Source organism: Boleophthalmus pectinirostris, unplaced genomic scaffold, assembly GCF_026225935.1.
Source record: "Boleophthalmus pectinirostris isolate CB_2022bp ecotype Guang Dong unplaced genomic scaffold, ASM2622593v1 HiC_scaffold_11, whole genome shotgun sequence".
NCBI lineage: Eukaryota > Metazoa > Chordata > Actinopteri > Gobiiformes > Gobiidae > Boleophthalmus > Boleophthalmus pectinirostris.
In genome coordinates this window covers 22641546-22654534 of record NW_026570994.1, presented here as the reverse complement: position 1 = coordinate 22654534, position 12989 = coordinate 22641546, and the positions used below count along the sequence as shown (strand labels likewise).

Genomic DNA, 12989 nt, shown 5'->3' with positions numbered 1-12989 from the left:
AGTTGTAACTTTTCAGTTTGTATTGTGATGGACGCTTCAGTTAGAATATTTGTAATCCATGTGTGATTTATGTATTTATGTATTTATATGTGATTTGATATAATCACAGGTTAACGGGCGGGTGTGGTCCTGTACTGCGCAGGTGCGGGCGGGTGTGGGCGGGTGCGGCAAGTCAGGCGGGTGCGGTGCGGGTGCGGGTGGGGTGGGCGGGCGGTGCGGGGCGGGCGGGTGCGGGCGGGCGGGTGCGGTGGGTGTTGGCGTGGTGCGGGCGTGGCGGGTGCGGGCGGGTGCGGGCGGGCGGGTGCGGTGGGTGTTGGCGGGTGCGGGCGGGCGGGTGCGGTGGGTGGGCGGGTGCGGGGCGGGCGGTGGGTGGCGGGTGCGGGCGGCGGGTGCGGGTGGGTGTTGGCGGGTGCGGGCGGGCGGGTGCGCGGGTGGGTGTTGGCGGGTGCGGGCGGGCGGGTGCGGGTGGGTGTTGGCGGGTGCGGGCGGGCGGTGCGGTGCGGTGCGGGTCGGCGGGTGTGTTGCGGGCGGGTGCGGGCGGGTGAGGGCGGGTGCGGGCGGGTGCGGCGGGCGGTGCGGCAGGTGCGGGCGGGTGCGGGTCTCCAAATATGGCCGTGTGCAGGACTCTGGTCACCATCTGGTTTTGGACTGGATCCTCTTGGTCACAACAAGAGAAAAGAGAAACTGAAGCTCCTGTACGACACTAAACCAAGAGTCTCCAACCTGTAACTTTTAATATTCAGAACAACGGTGTAATTACATGTTTATTACTTTTATAAATGTTTACTTTTGAAGCCCAACTTTGTGCTTTTATAACTGGACAGTGGTTTATGTTTGTTTGTTGACTCCTGCGTGAAACTGACTCTCGAAAGCTTTAAATCCTGTTCTAATGTCGTTTCTTGGTCAAAAACAGAGCTGGACTTGTGTTTTGTTTCATTCACATGTTTGAGTAACTCTTTATTATTCGTCTGTCTACATCTCCAAAGCTCTAAACGCTCTGCTCCACCTTGTGATGTCACGATGTAGCGGTAGTTTTCAAGTGAACAGCTCCTTTCACCTTCAGTGTTTTCAGTTTAAGAAAAGAATTCAACTTAAATGTGCAGTTTGTGTGAACGAGACAAAAAAACACAACTCCAGATCAGAAAACAGTGTCATATGGGTCTGTTTAAATGGTCTGTAAATGATTTTTTTCCCAAAATAATCCCGCTGTGCACTGTCTGTATCTGATCAGGAAGTTCTCTGTTTGCATGCTAGTTGTTATTAACAGCGGTGTGATGTGCAAAACTCCACTCTGGCCTCTGAAAGTTATGAAAAGCTCTTAAAATAAACTCATCGTGGTAGAATTAGAGCACAAGAGAAGTGAGAAACACAGCAAACCGATTAAAAAGAAAAAAAAGAAAAAAAGTAGTTCTATTTTTTATGTTTTAAAACAGTAAAAACTTGTAAAAACTTGTGCATTTCTAAAAATACAAACATCTTTTTAGCAGGAACGAGAACATGTGTCTACAACGATCCATTATCGCCTCTAAACACAAACCTGAGCTGCCAAATTTGTCACTTACAAGTTTTAGAAAATGTGAAAATAGCCGTTGCATTTTGAAATCAGAGGAACAACGTCAGCACAAAGTTTATACGTTTAAAAATACAAACGTCGGGGCAGTAAACATCTAAAGATACGCACGGACGCAATTCCACGAGGGGCCAAAATAGAAGTCATCATTTTGGTCGCGGCCGCATCGGGGGCAAAAAATGCAAAACCTGAGCCAGGAATTATTTATTTAGGACAAAAAGGTTAATTTAAGGTTTGATTCGGAGAACAAAGGCGTGGGCTGGTTTGGGGTCTGGGCTCGGGGGGTCCGGCCTGTGGGAGGGTGTGGTTTTAAACACTCTCTATTTAACCAAACCAAGAATGTTTCACCGGTTCATGGACTTGAGTCTGAGTCCACCAAAAAGGACCAGAAAACCTCAAAACCACGAGTCGGGTTTAACACAGACGGATAAGTTTATCTTTAAAGATCCACTATTAAACCAAACGGACTCCAGTGAGGTTTAAGTTCCTCAAAAACAGAGCTGGAATTATGTTTGTTTCATTCACTTATGTTTGAGTAACTCTTTATTATTATTAGTTTGTTTACATCTCCAAAGCTCTAAAAGCTCTGCTCCACCTTGTGATGTCATGAAGTGGTTGTTTTCAAGTGAACACAAATCTTTAACCTTTAATTCAGTAGAGATTTAACCTGAGTTCTACACATTCTAAATCTGAAAAGGCTCTGAGTGAAAGTGTATTTTAAAAAGGCGGGACTCACAGCAGAACGACTCGAGCTGATTGGGCAAATCAAACTGAAGTACCCGCCCACCAGGTTCTTTTTAGCCAATCACAGTAAATCTGTCAAAATGACGAATCCAACTTGCACTGGGAAGCAAGTTCATAAACTAATTTAGAAGTTTTGCAGTACAAATTTGTGCATTAAGGAGGTTCTAAACCTCATGTAGAGCAGGAGTCTCCAGCCTGTGGCTCAGGAGCTACTTGTAACTCTCCTTCTTCTACCAAGTCGCTCACCAAGGGATTTCTGAATGACACATATTGTGCTGAGTGGCTCAGATTTGATGAACTGTCATTGTAAATGTGTCATTTTGATGCCTGACTTTGTTCGAGGGACCAGACGTCCCTGTTCACCTGGGACAGTTTCCACTGTCCCAGCAGATTTATACAAAACACTGATTTGTCCAAGTCAGTCTGGCGCCACCTAGTGCCTCCATTCAGTTTCATTTCTCTTCAGCGAGTAGGTCAAGAATCAGAATACACGAGACCAGGCATGTCCAAACTATGGCCCAGGGGCCAAATGCGGCCATCAGACAAATTTTTCTTGGCCCTCAGACTTTCAGGTGAAATGACCCAAATTACCTTGTATCAATTAAAAATACATTTTTTACTGCACGTTTTTTGAAAATCTACCTTGATAAAGCGAATATTTAATATTTAATATTTAATGTTTAATGTGTGATTTTAAGGATTTTAGTATGAATAAAGACTGATGGCTCATTCTAACATGTGAAACATGCACATGTTTCAATTATTCACTGTTTGGACACCGCTGCACTGGACGGTTCACAAAAACCCCGGAAGTGTGAGTTCGGGCACTGACCAATCAGAGAAGAGACAGACGTTCTGTGTTGGCGACGATTCCCCAGATCAAGAATCAGAAACAGAAATCAGAAACAGGACTAAAACGTTTTCAGTCCTGGTCTGGTCCCAGTCTCAGTCTCAGTCCTGGTCTCAGTTCTGGACTCAGTCCCGGTCTGGTTCCGGTCTGGTCCCGGACCTGGTTCAATCCTGGTTTAGTCTTAGTTTAATCCTGTTTAAGTCCTGTTTTAGTCCTGGTTTAGTCTTAGTTTAATCTGTTTAAGTCCTGATTTAGTCCTGGTTTAGTCCTGGTTCAGTCTTAGTTTAGTCCTGTTTTAGTCCTGGTTTAGTCCGTCATTCTTTTTTTCCATTTTTCATTTAAACACAAAATTGAAAACAAAAAAAAAACAACAACAAAAAAACACGAATCATTATCTGTTTTTTCATTTTGGTTTTGGAGACAAATAATGAAGAAAATCGTTGTTTTTTTCGTTTTCTTATTTTTGGTTTTATTTTGAAAAACGACTGAACGAATGACACATGAATTCTGTTGTCATGGCGATAAACCATTTCAGACCCGTGTGTGTGTTGTGTGTGTGCGTGCTGTGTGTGTGTGTATGTGTGTGTGTGTGTGTGTCTCACCGTGGGCCTGTGCTGTGGTGTTGGGCGAGTACCCCAGAGCCAGCAGGGCGCTCTCCACCAGCTGAGAGAAAAGAACATCTCTGCGGACGAGGACAAACTCAGCGTGGTGCTTCCTCCTCCTCCTCTCCTCCTCCTCCTCCTCATCGTCCTCGTCCTCCTCGTCCTCGTCGTCCTCGTCGTCTTCATCACGGGACGAGGTCACACACTCCACCACGCAGAACACCGGGATCATCAGACCTGGAACACACACGAGACTAGAGCCCGACCGATATGGATTTTGTTGTGGCTGATATAAAACCGATATAATGGGAGTTGGCGCTGCCGATATAATCACCGATATATTTAGTGATGTAAAAATTCACTGTAAATCTTGAACTGATTAAAAAACTTAGGTTTGGCTCTAGTCGATTCTAAATTGGGTTTATTTAGGCAACATTTATTGTTATTTTGACTCTTTACATCATATTTACAGACAGTAGTTTGGCCTAATGGCATTTTTGCATCACATTCTAGCTACTAGTGATGGGGATTCCAGTTTTTTTTTTTTTTTTTTTTGGAGAACCGGCTCTTTTGGCTCGGCTCACTAAAGCAACTGGCTCTTTCGGCTCCCAAGCGACTCTTGAGATGGTTTTGTTGCAAGCAGGACTAAACCAGAACTGAACCAGGTCTGAGTGTCGGGACTCGGTTTCTATCTCTCTCCTTCACTCGAGCCCAAGTTTAGTCCTGGTTTATTCATTTTATGCTGAACTGCAGCCAAATATGCACTTTTATTTTTTTTATCCTATGCACACGCAGATTTCTGAAAGTTTCGTTTTCAGCCGCTGCTGCTGTCAAACTACTGTCAAACTACGGGTCGACATGCAGCATGAAGAGAAAAAATGAGAAAAAGAGAAAACACGGCTCCCGATAAGAAACATGCTCCTGTTGTTCGCTTCAAAGAGCCGCTTCGATCGCGACACATAACTCCTAGCTAGTAAATAAACTACCGCTATTAGCCTTTAGCCGTAAATGCTGCGCACCGCGGTAATTAATTATATGCATAAATGTGGATCATTCACACGTCTGTTCACAGCTCATTTACATATCAATACTGGTCCAGTAACAAATATACGGCCAATACAGTCACTTTACAATAGACCAATAGAAAACAGCCTGTTTATGTGCGGGAGCTACAGCAGCTAACCGCTAACAAAACCTAAACTAGCTTCAAAGTCGATGTATTTCCAACACTCACCGCTCACACAGGCTCCTCCCACATCACACAGGCTCCTCCCACATCACAAGTCTGAACTAATAAATGTCCTTTTAATCCAGACTCAAACCGATTGTCCGAAAAAGAAAATAATCTCAGTGTTGCGCACGTCTGCGGGTGTAAACAAACACACGCGAGTGAAGTGACGTCACTCTGTGGTGTGTTCAGGGACAGTACGGACACAGACACAGACAAGTTACACCACAGATAAATACTGATGCAGAGCCACATATTAGGACATTTATCTGTCTGTAAATTGGATTAAATGAACAGAATGTAGAGAGTCTAAGCTTTATAACGAGGTATAACATGTCCACGTGAAATATCGGCTCATATCAGCAAGCATATCGGCCGATAGCCGATATGTCTCCAGATGCCCGTATTAGCCGATAATATCGGCCAGCCGATATATCGGTCGGCTCTACACAAGACCACACCACATGAGACCACACCACATGAGACCACACGACACGACACGACGCGACGCGAGGAAGAAGGAAACGTGAAATAAAGATTTAAAATTTATACATGTCATTTTACTAAGACCTAAACGGAACTAAACTAGGACTAAACATGACATAGACCAGGAAATAACTGGAGACTAAACCAGGACTAAACCGGGACTAAACCAGGAATCAAACAATGTCTAAACCAGAACTAAACCAGAATTAAATGAGGACTAACCCAGGACTAAACAAGACCGAAACCAGGACTGAACAAGAATTTATCCAGAACTAAACCAGGATTAAATCAGGACTAAACTAAGACTCAACAAGGACTAAACCAGGAACTCAACCAGTGTCTAAAAGAGGACTAAACCAGGACTAAACCAGGACTCAACGAGAACGAAATCAGTGTTTAAAACAAGTCTAAACCAGGACTAAACTGGGGCTGAAACAAGGACTAAACCAGGACTCGACCAAGACTCAACCAGGACTAAACAAGGGCTCAACTAGAACTCAACCAGAGTCTAAAACAGGACTAAACCAGGACTCAATATGAACTAGACTAGAACTAAACCAGGAATTAACCACTGTACCCGTTGTATCTGAGCAAAACTCCAGTACAGACGAGTCTAAACCAGGACTAAACAAGAATTTATCCAGAACTAAACCAGGACTATAAACCTGGACTTAATTGGGACTAAATCTGGACTAAACAACGAGTAAACCAGGACTAAACCAGGACTAAACAAGAATTTAGCTAGAACTAAACCAGAACTCAACCAGAAATGAACAAGAAATAAATCAGAGCTAAATTGGGATTTAACCAAGACTAAACCAGGACTAAACCAGGACTAAATCAGAACTAAATCAGGACTGAAGAAGAAATAAATCAGAACTGAACTGGGACTAAACAGGACTAAACCAGGTCTACAGTTCAATTAGATCTTTGTTAAATGAGATTATTAAATATTTTTGGTCGATTTCTTCCAAAAGTTTAAATCTTTCCCTCTGTTTTTCTTAAATAACAAACAAAAACAAGATTAAAGGTGCACGTGAAGGTTGAGTCTCACCCCCCAGAGTCCTGACGGGTCTGAGGATGCTGATGTTGTTGTTGTTGTTTGGTTTTTGGTTTGACCTCGCCGGGCTCCCGTTGACCTCCAGGACGCTGGCCCGGCTGGAGGCTGGACTCTCCCCGCTCTCGGGCCTCTCCTCCGGGCTGCAGCTGTCCATGACGCTGGGGCTGGAGTCCGGATCTGCTGAGAACCTCCGCTCCTCCTGCTCCTCCCGCTCCACCTGCTCCACCTGCTCCACCTGCTCCACCTGAGACATTCTACAGCTCTGAAAAACAACCGAGAAACAAAAACAAACACGACAGAAGAGCTGTCAAAAATAACAAAACTAGAGCCTCATTTTCCACAGGTGTTGATACAAAAAAGTCCCACAGAGCAGAACCTCTAGAACTTTTAAATCGATCCAGAGCTGGATCAGAACAAGCACAAGAACACAGACACTAGTATACACTCATGGACCCGGTTTCATCCTGGTTTAGACCAAGTTTAGACCTGGTTTAGACCAAGTTTAGACCAAGTTTAGACCAAGTTTAGACCTGGTTTAGACCAAGTTTAGACCTGGTTTAGACCTTTAGACCTGGTTTAGATTTAGACCAAGTTTAGGTTTAGACCTTTTAGTTTAGACCTTTAGGTTTAGTTTAGACCTGGTTTAGACCAAGTTGACCTTTAGACCATTTAGGTTTAGACCTGGTTTAGACTTGGTTTACACAGATATAAGGTCACATGGGAATAGAGGATTTCATTTCAAAGCCTCAAGTGTTTGTCTTTTGTTTTGATATTGGTGATATCTCGATATCATCGTAGTAAAATGTAATTTGATTTATTTTCCACGGTGGACGGTGTCGGGTTTAAAAGGTCAGAGGCCAAACTGGAACTGGCTAAAATGCCATTGCAATTAAGATTTTTTTGTTTCCTACAAGGACGACTCAAATATACATTGAGTAATAATGTGTTTAATGCAGCTTTGAGCACATTTGTTTATGTTTTACAGGAACTAAACTTAAAACCACATGACTCATTTGCATAAATTATTGCTCCTTGTGCTGCTGATGTGGTTCAGCTTCTGTCGGACTCCCTGAGGCTCCTGACTACAGCAGCAGTAAAGCTCCGATAATCCATCAAGTGTTGTGGCTTCGTAGTTTACCAAAGTCGTACTGAAACATTTAGACAGATTTTTGAGCGTCGTGTTCCACATAAAATCTGTTCCAGGTCAATAAACAAAAACACAATTAATACATAAGACACTGGATTATAAAACGCACTGTTGATTTTTGAGAACATTAAAGTATTTTAAGTGCTCCTTCTATTCTGAAAACTACGGTATTCAAACAGTGTTGTTCTACAGAGTCTGGAGCGTCACAGCGTCTCACTCTCCTCCGACAGGCGACTACAACAGTTTTATTACAACTGTTTAATTGTTACTTGACTTTTGCTTATTGCTTGTTTTAACAAATCACTGATCAAAACATTTTATAATGTCACTCTTGTTTTTATGTAGAATATCAGAATATATGAACTTTCCCACAATATCATGATAAATATCGTATCGTGTAGGTCTGTCACCAGGACCGTCTACACGGGTACAACTTAGTCCTGAGTTAGTCCTGGTTTAGTTCTGCTTTACTTCTGGTTCAGTCTTGGGTTAGTCCTGGTTTTAGTCCTGAGTTAGTCCTGGGTTAGTTCTGGTTTAGACCTGGTTTAGTTCTGTTTTAGTTCTGGTTTAGTCTTGGGTTAGTCCTGGTTTTAGTCCTGGTTTAGTCCTGATTTAGTCCTGGTTTAGACCTGGTTTAAACCTGGTTTAGTCCTGGTTTAGACCTGGTTTAGTCCTGGTTTAGTCCTGGTTTAGACCTGGTTTTAGTCCTGGTTTAGACCTGGTTTAGTCCTGGTTTAGACCTGGTTTCCTGGTTTAGTCCTGGTTTAGACCTGGTTTAGTCCTGGTTTAGTCCTGGTTTAGACCTGGTTTAATCCTGGTTTAGTCCTGGTTTAGACCTGGTTTAGTCCTGGTTTAGACCTGGTTTAGTCCTGGTTTAGACCTGGTTTAGTCCTGGTTTAGTGGTTTAGTCCTGGTTTAGACCTGGTTTAGTCCTGGTTTAGACCTGGTTTAGAGTCCTGGTTTAGTTGGTTTAGACCTGGTTTAGACCTGGTTTAGACCTGGTTTAAGTCTGGTTTACCTGGGTTTAGACTCCTGTATTTAGTCCTGGTTTAGTAAAAGTCCTGGTTTCAGAGTCTTAAACCAACCAAACAAAACTTTTCTATCGACATAAAACCACTTCTATTTTTTTAGTTTAATCAGTTTAAAAAGTCTGAACGTCCTGAACACGACGTCGACTCCTCCTCAAGAAATAAACTCGATTACCCAGCATGCACTTGTGTTTTATTAACCCCAAATTAAAGACTTAATCATGCTGCTTTTCTAAGTGTTTTTTACGACAGAAGCATTAAAAAGAAAAAGCCGTTTAAGTCTGCGAGCGTCTCCACTTCACCACTTCACAACACGTTTCTTTTTTTTTTTTTTTTACGGTGCTTAAAACCACAAAACTCAAACATGTGCAGCCCAAATGAAGCCAGAATCACGTTTTTAAATCTTATATTTCACATTTAATAGAAGATAATCCAGTTGTTGTTGCTCTAGTTTCTGTTTGGTTAAAAGTTTTTGTAGTTGAAATTCGTATTTTTTTTTTACAAATTCTGACTTGTTTTTGTGTTCAGTATTTTATTTATTTAGTTTTATATCAGTTAAACGACAAAAAAAGTGGAAAAAAGTACAAAAACTGACACTTTAAACCTTCATTTCACTAAATAAAACTGTGCTCTTTTTATTTTTATGAGTCTATTTTGTGATTTAAACATGTTTTTTGGGTTTTGTTTACGTCACAGTTGTTAAATTAAAATTACAAAACTCGAAAAACGAAGCAAAATTTTTAGTGAAATCTTAAAAATCAGGGAGGAATTAAAGTCTGAAGTGTCACGAAACTGAATTTAAAGCTCAAATATTTATCTTAAAATATTTCAGAATTTCACATTTAATTGTTTTTTTTGTTGTTTTTTTTTCTAATCTTGAATTTTTGTGTGTGATTTTGTCCAAAAATTAAAAGGTTTAGTCCTGGTTTAGTTTAGTCCTGGTTTAGTCCTGGTTTAGTCCTGATTTAGACCTGATTTAGTCCTGGTTTAGACCTGATTTAGTCCTGATTTAGTTTTGTTTAGTCCTGGTTTAGTCCTGGTTTAGTCCTAGGTTTAGTCCTGGTTTAGGTTTAGTCCTGGTTAGACCTGATTTAGTCCTTTAGTCCTGGTTTAGTCCTGGTTTAGACCTGGTTTAGTCTGGTTTAGACCTGGTTTAGTCCTGGTTTAGACCTGATTTAGTCCTGATTTAGTCCTGGTTTAGTCTGGTTTAGACCTGATTTAGTCCTGATTTAGTCCTGGTTTAGTCCTGGTTTAGTCCTGGTTAGACCTGGTTTAGTCCTGGTTTAGTCCTGGTCCTGGTTTAGATCTGATTTAGTCCTGGTTTAGACCTGGTTTAGTCCTGGTTTAGTCTTGGTTTAGGTTTATGGTTGGTTAGTAAAGGTTTAGAAATTTAAAGACAGTAAAATAAAACAAATAAAAGTAAATAAACGTCTCACCTTTTCACGTTGAGTTGAGTTGAAAGTAAAAATTTAAATCCATTTGTTAAAAAAAACGACTTAAAAATGTGACGCCACAAACAGAAACAAACCAGTCCAAATACTACGAGTACTGCAAATACTGCTGTGACTACTACTACTACTACTACTGTTAATACTACGACTACTACAACAACTGCTGCTGCTGCTGCTGACGCTGACAGAGAAGGAGGGCAGAGAAAGAGAGGGAAGAGAGAGAGAGAGAGGGAGGGAGGGAGGGGAAAGACATAGAGAGAGAGAAGAGAAGGAGGGCAGAGAAAAAGGGAGAGAGAGAGGGAGAGAGAAAGAGAAAGAAAGGGAGGGAGCAGATGAGCATAATATGGAGAGAGAGAAGAGAAGGAGGGCAGAGAGGGAGAGAGAGAGGGAGGGAGGGGAAAGACAGAGAGAGAGAGAGGGAGAGAGAGAGGGAGGGAGGGGAAAGACAGAGAGAGAGAGAGAAGAGGAGGAGACTGAGAGAGAAAGAGAAATAGAGGGAGGGAGCATACGGAGAGAGAGAGAGAGAGAACAGAGAGAGTAAGAGAGAGGGGGAGGAGAGAGAAATAGAGAGGGAGGGGAGAGAGAGAGAGGGAGGATGTGGAGAGAGAGAAGAGAGACGGGGGAGATAGAGAAAGAGAGAGGGAGGGAGCATGTGAGCGTGTGGAGAGAGAGAAGAGAGGGGGAGTGAGAGAGAAAGAGAGAGAGAGGTAGCATATGGAGAGAGAGAGAGAAGAGAGTGAGTGAGTGAGAAAGACAAAGAGGGGAGAGAGAGAGAGAGAGCATATGAAGAGAGAGGAAGAGGAAAGAGAGAGAAGAGAAGGAGGGCAGAGAGGGAGCATATGGAGAGAAAGAGAAGAGAAAGAGAGAGGGAGAGAGAGAGGGAGGGAGGGGAAAGACATAGAGAGAGAGAGAAGAGAAGGAGACTGAGAGAGAAAGAGAAATAGAGGGAGGGAGCATACGGAGAGAAAGAGAAGGAGAGGGAGGGCAGAGATAGTGGGAGCATACGGAGTGAGAGAGAGAGAACAGAGAGAGTAAGAGAGAGGGAGGAGAGAGAAATAGAGGAGGAGAGAGAAGAGAGAGAGGAGAGAGAGAGAGAGAGAGAGAGAAAGAGAAGAGAGACGGGGGAGATAGAGAAAGAGAGAGGGAGGGAGCATGTGAGCGTGTGGAGAGAGAGAAGAAAGAGGGGGAGTGAGAGAGAAAGAGAGAGAGGGAGAGAGGGAGAGGTAGCATATGGAGAGAGAGAGAGAAGAGAGTGAGAGTGAGTGAGTGAGAAAGGCAAAGAGGGGAGAGAGAGAGAGCATATGAAGAGAGAGGAAGAGGAAAGAGAGAGAAGAGAGGGAGAGAGAAAGAGAGAGGGAGAGGAGAGAGAGAGAGAGAGATGGAGAGAGAGAGGAAGAGAGGGAGGGGAAGAGCGACAAGGAGCATATGGAGAGAGAGAAGAGGGAGAGAGAAATAAAGGGAAGAGAGAGAGGGAGAGAAGAGAAAGAGAGAGAAAGAGAGGGAGGGGAAGAGCGACAAGGAGCATATGGAGAGAGAGAAGAGGGAGAGAGAAAGAGAGAGGGAGAGAGAGGGAGCATATGGAGAGAGAGGAAGGGGAAAGAGAGAGAAGAGAGGGAGAAGGAGAGAAAGAGAGGGAGGGCAGAGAGCAGAGAGAAAGGTAGCATATGAAGAGAGAAAGAGAAGAGAAAGAAAGAGCGAGGGAGAGCAGAGAGTGAGAGAGGGAGCATATGGAGAGAGGGAAGAGGAGAGAAATAAAGAGAGGGGAGAGAAGAAGAGGAGAGAGAGAGAAAGAAAGACGAAGAGAGGGGAAGAGAGAGAGAGAAGAGAGAGAGAGAGAAAGAAAGACGAAGAGAGGGAGAGGGGAAGAGAGAGAGAGAGAGGGAGGATGTGGAGAGAGAGAAGAGAGAAAGAAAAGAGAGAGAGACGGGGGAGATAGAGAAAGAGAGAGGGAGGGAGCATGTGAGCGTGTGGAGAGAGAGAAGAAGAGAGAGGAGGAGAGTGAGAGAGAAAGAGAGGGAGAGAGGGAGAGGTAGCATATGGAGAGAGAGAGAGAAGAGAGTGAGAGTGAGAGAGAAAGAGAGAGAGGGGAGAGAGAGAGAAAGAGAGAGGGAAGGGAGAGAGAGAAAGAGAGGGAGAGAGAGAGAGAGCATATGAAGAGAGAGAAAGAGGGAGAGAGAAATAAAGGGAAGAGAGAGAGGGAGAGAGAGGGAGAGAGCGAAAGAGAGAGAAAGAGAGGAAGGGGAAGAGCGACAAGGAGCATATGGAGAGAGAGAAGAGGGAGAGAGAAATAAAGAGAGGGGAGAGAAGAAGAGAAGAGAGAGAGAGAGAAAGAAAGACGAAGAGAGGGAGAGGGGAAGAGAGAGAGAGAGAGAGAGGAGGATGTGGAGAGAGAGAAGAGAGAAAGAGAAGAGAGAAGGGGGAGATAGAGAAAGAGAGAGGGAGGGAGCATGTGAGCGTGTGGAGAGAGAGAAGAGAGGGGGAGTGAGAGAGAAAGAGAGAGAGGGGAGAGAGAGAGGGAGAGAGAGAAGAGAGGGGGATGAGAGAGAAAGAGAAAGAGAGGGGAGGTAGCATATGGAGAGAGAGAGAGAAGAGAGTGAGAGAGTGAGAAAGACAAAGAGGGGAGAGAGAGAGAGCATATGAAGAGAGAGGAAGAGGAAAGAGAGAGAAGAGAGGGAGAGAGAAAGAGAGAGGGAAGGGAGAGAGAGAAAGAGAGGGAGAGAGAGAGGGAGCATATGGAGAGAGAGAAGAGGGAGAGAGAAAGAGAGAGGGAGAGAGAAAGAGAGAGGGAAGGGAGAGAGAGGGAGCATATGGAGAGAGAGGAAG

The 12989-nt window shown here is 43.6% G+C and overlaps 1 pseudogene; it reads right to left on the bottom strand.

The window, feature by feature from the left end:
- Positions 1–6694, bottom strand: part of LOC110166209 (DNA-binding protein SATB2-like) — a 37158-nt pseudogene extending 30464 nt beyond the window's left edge.
- Positions 6695–12989: the final 6295 nt, after the last annotated feature.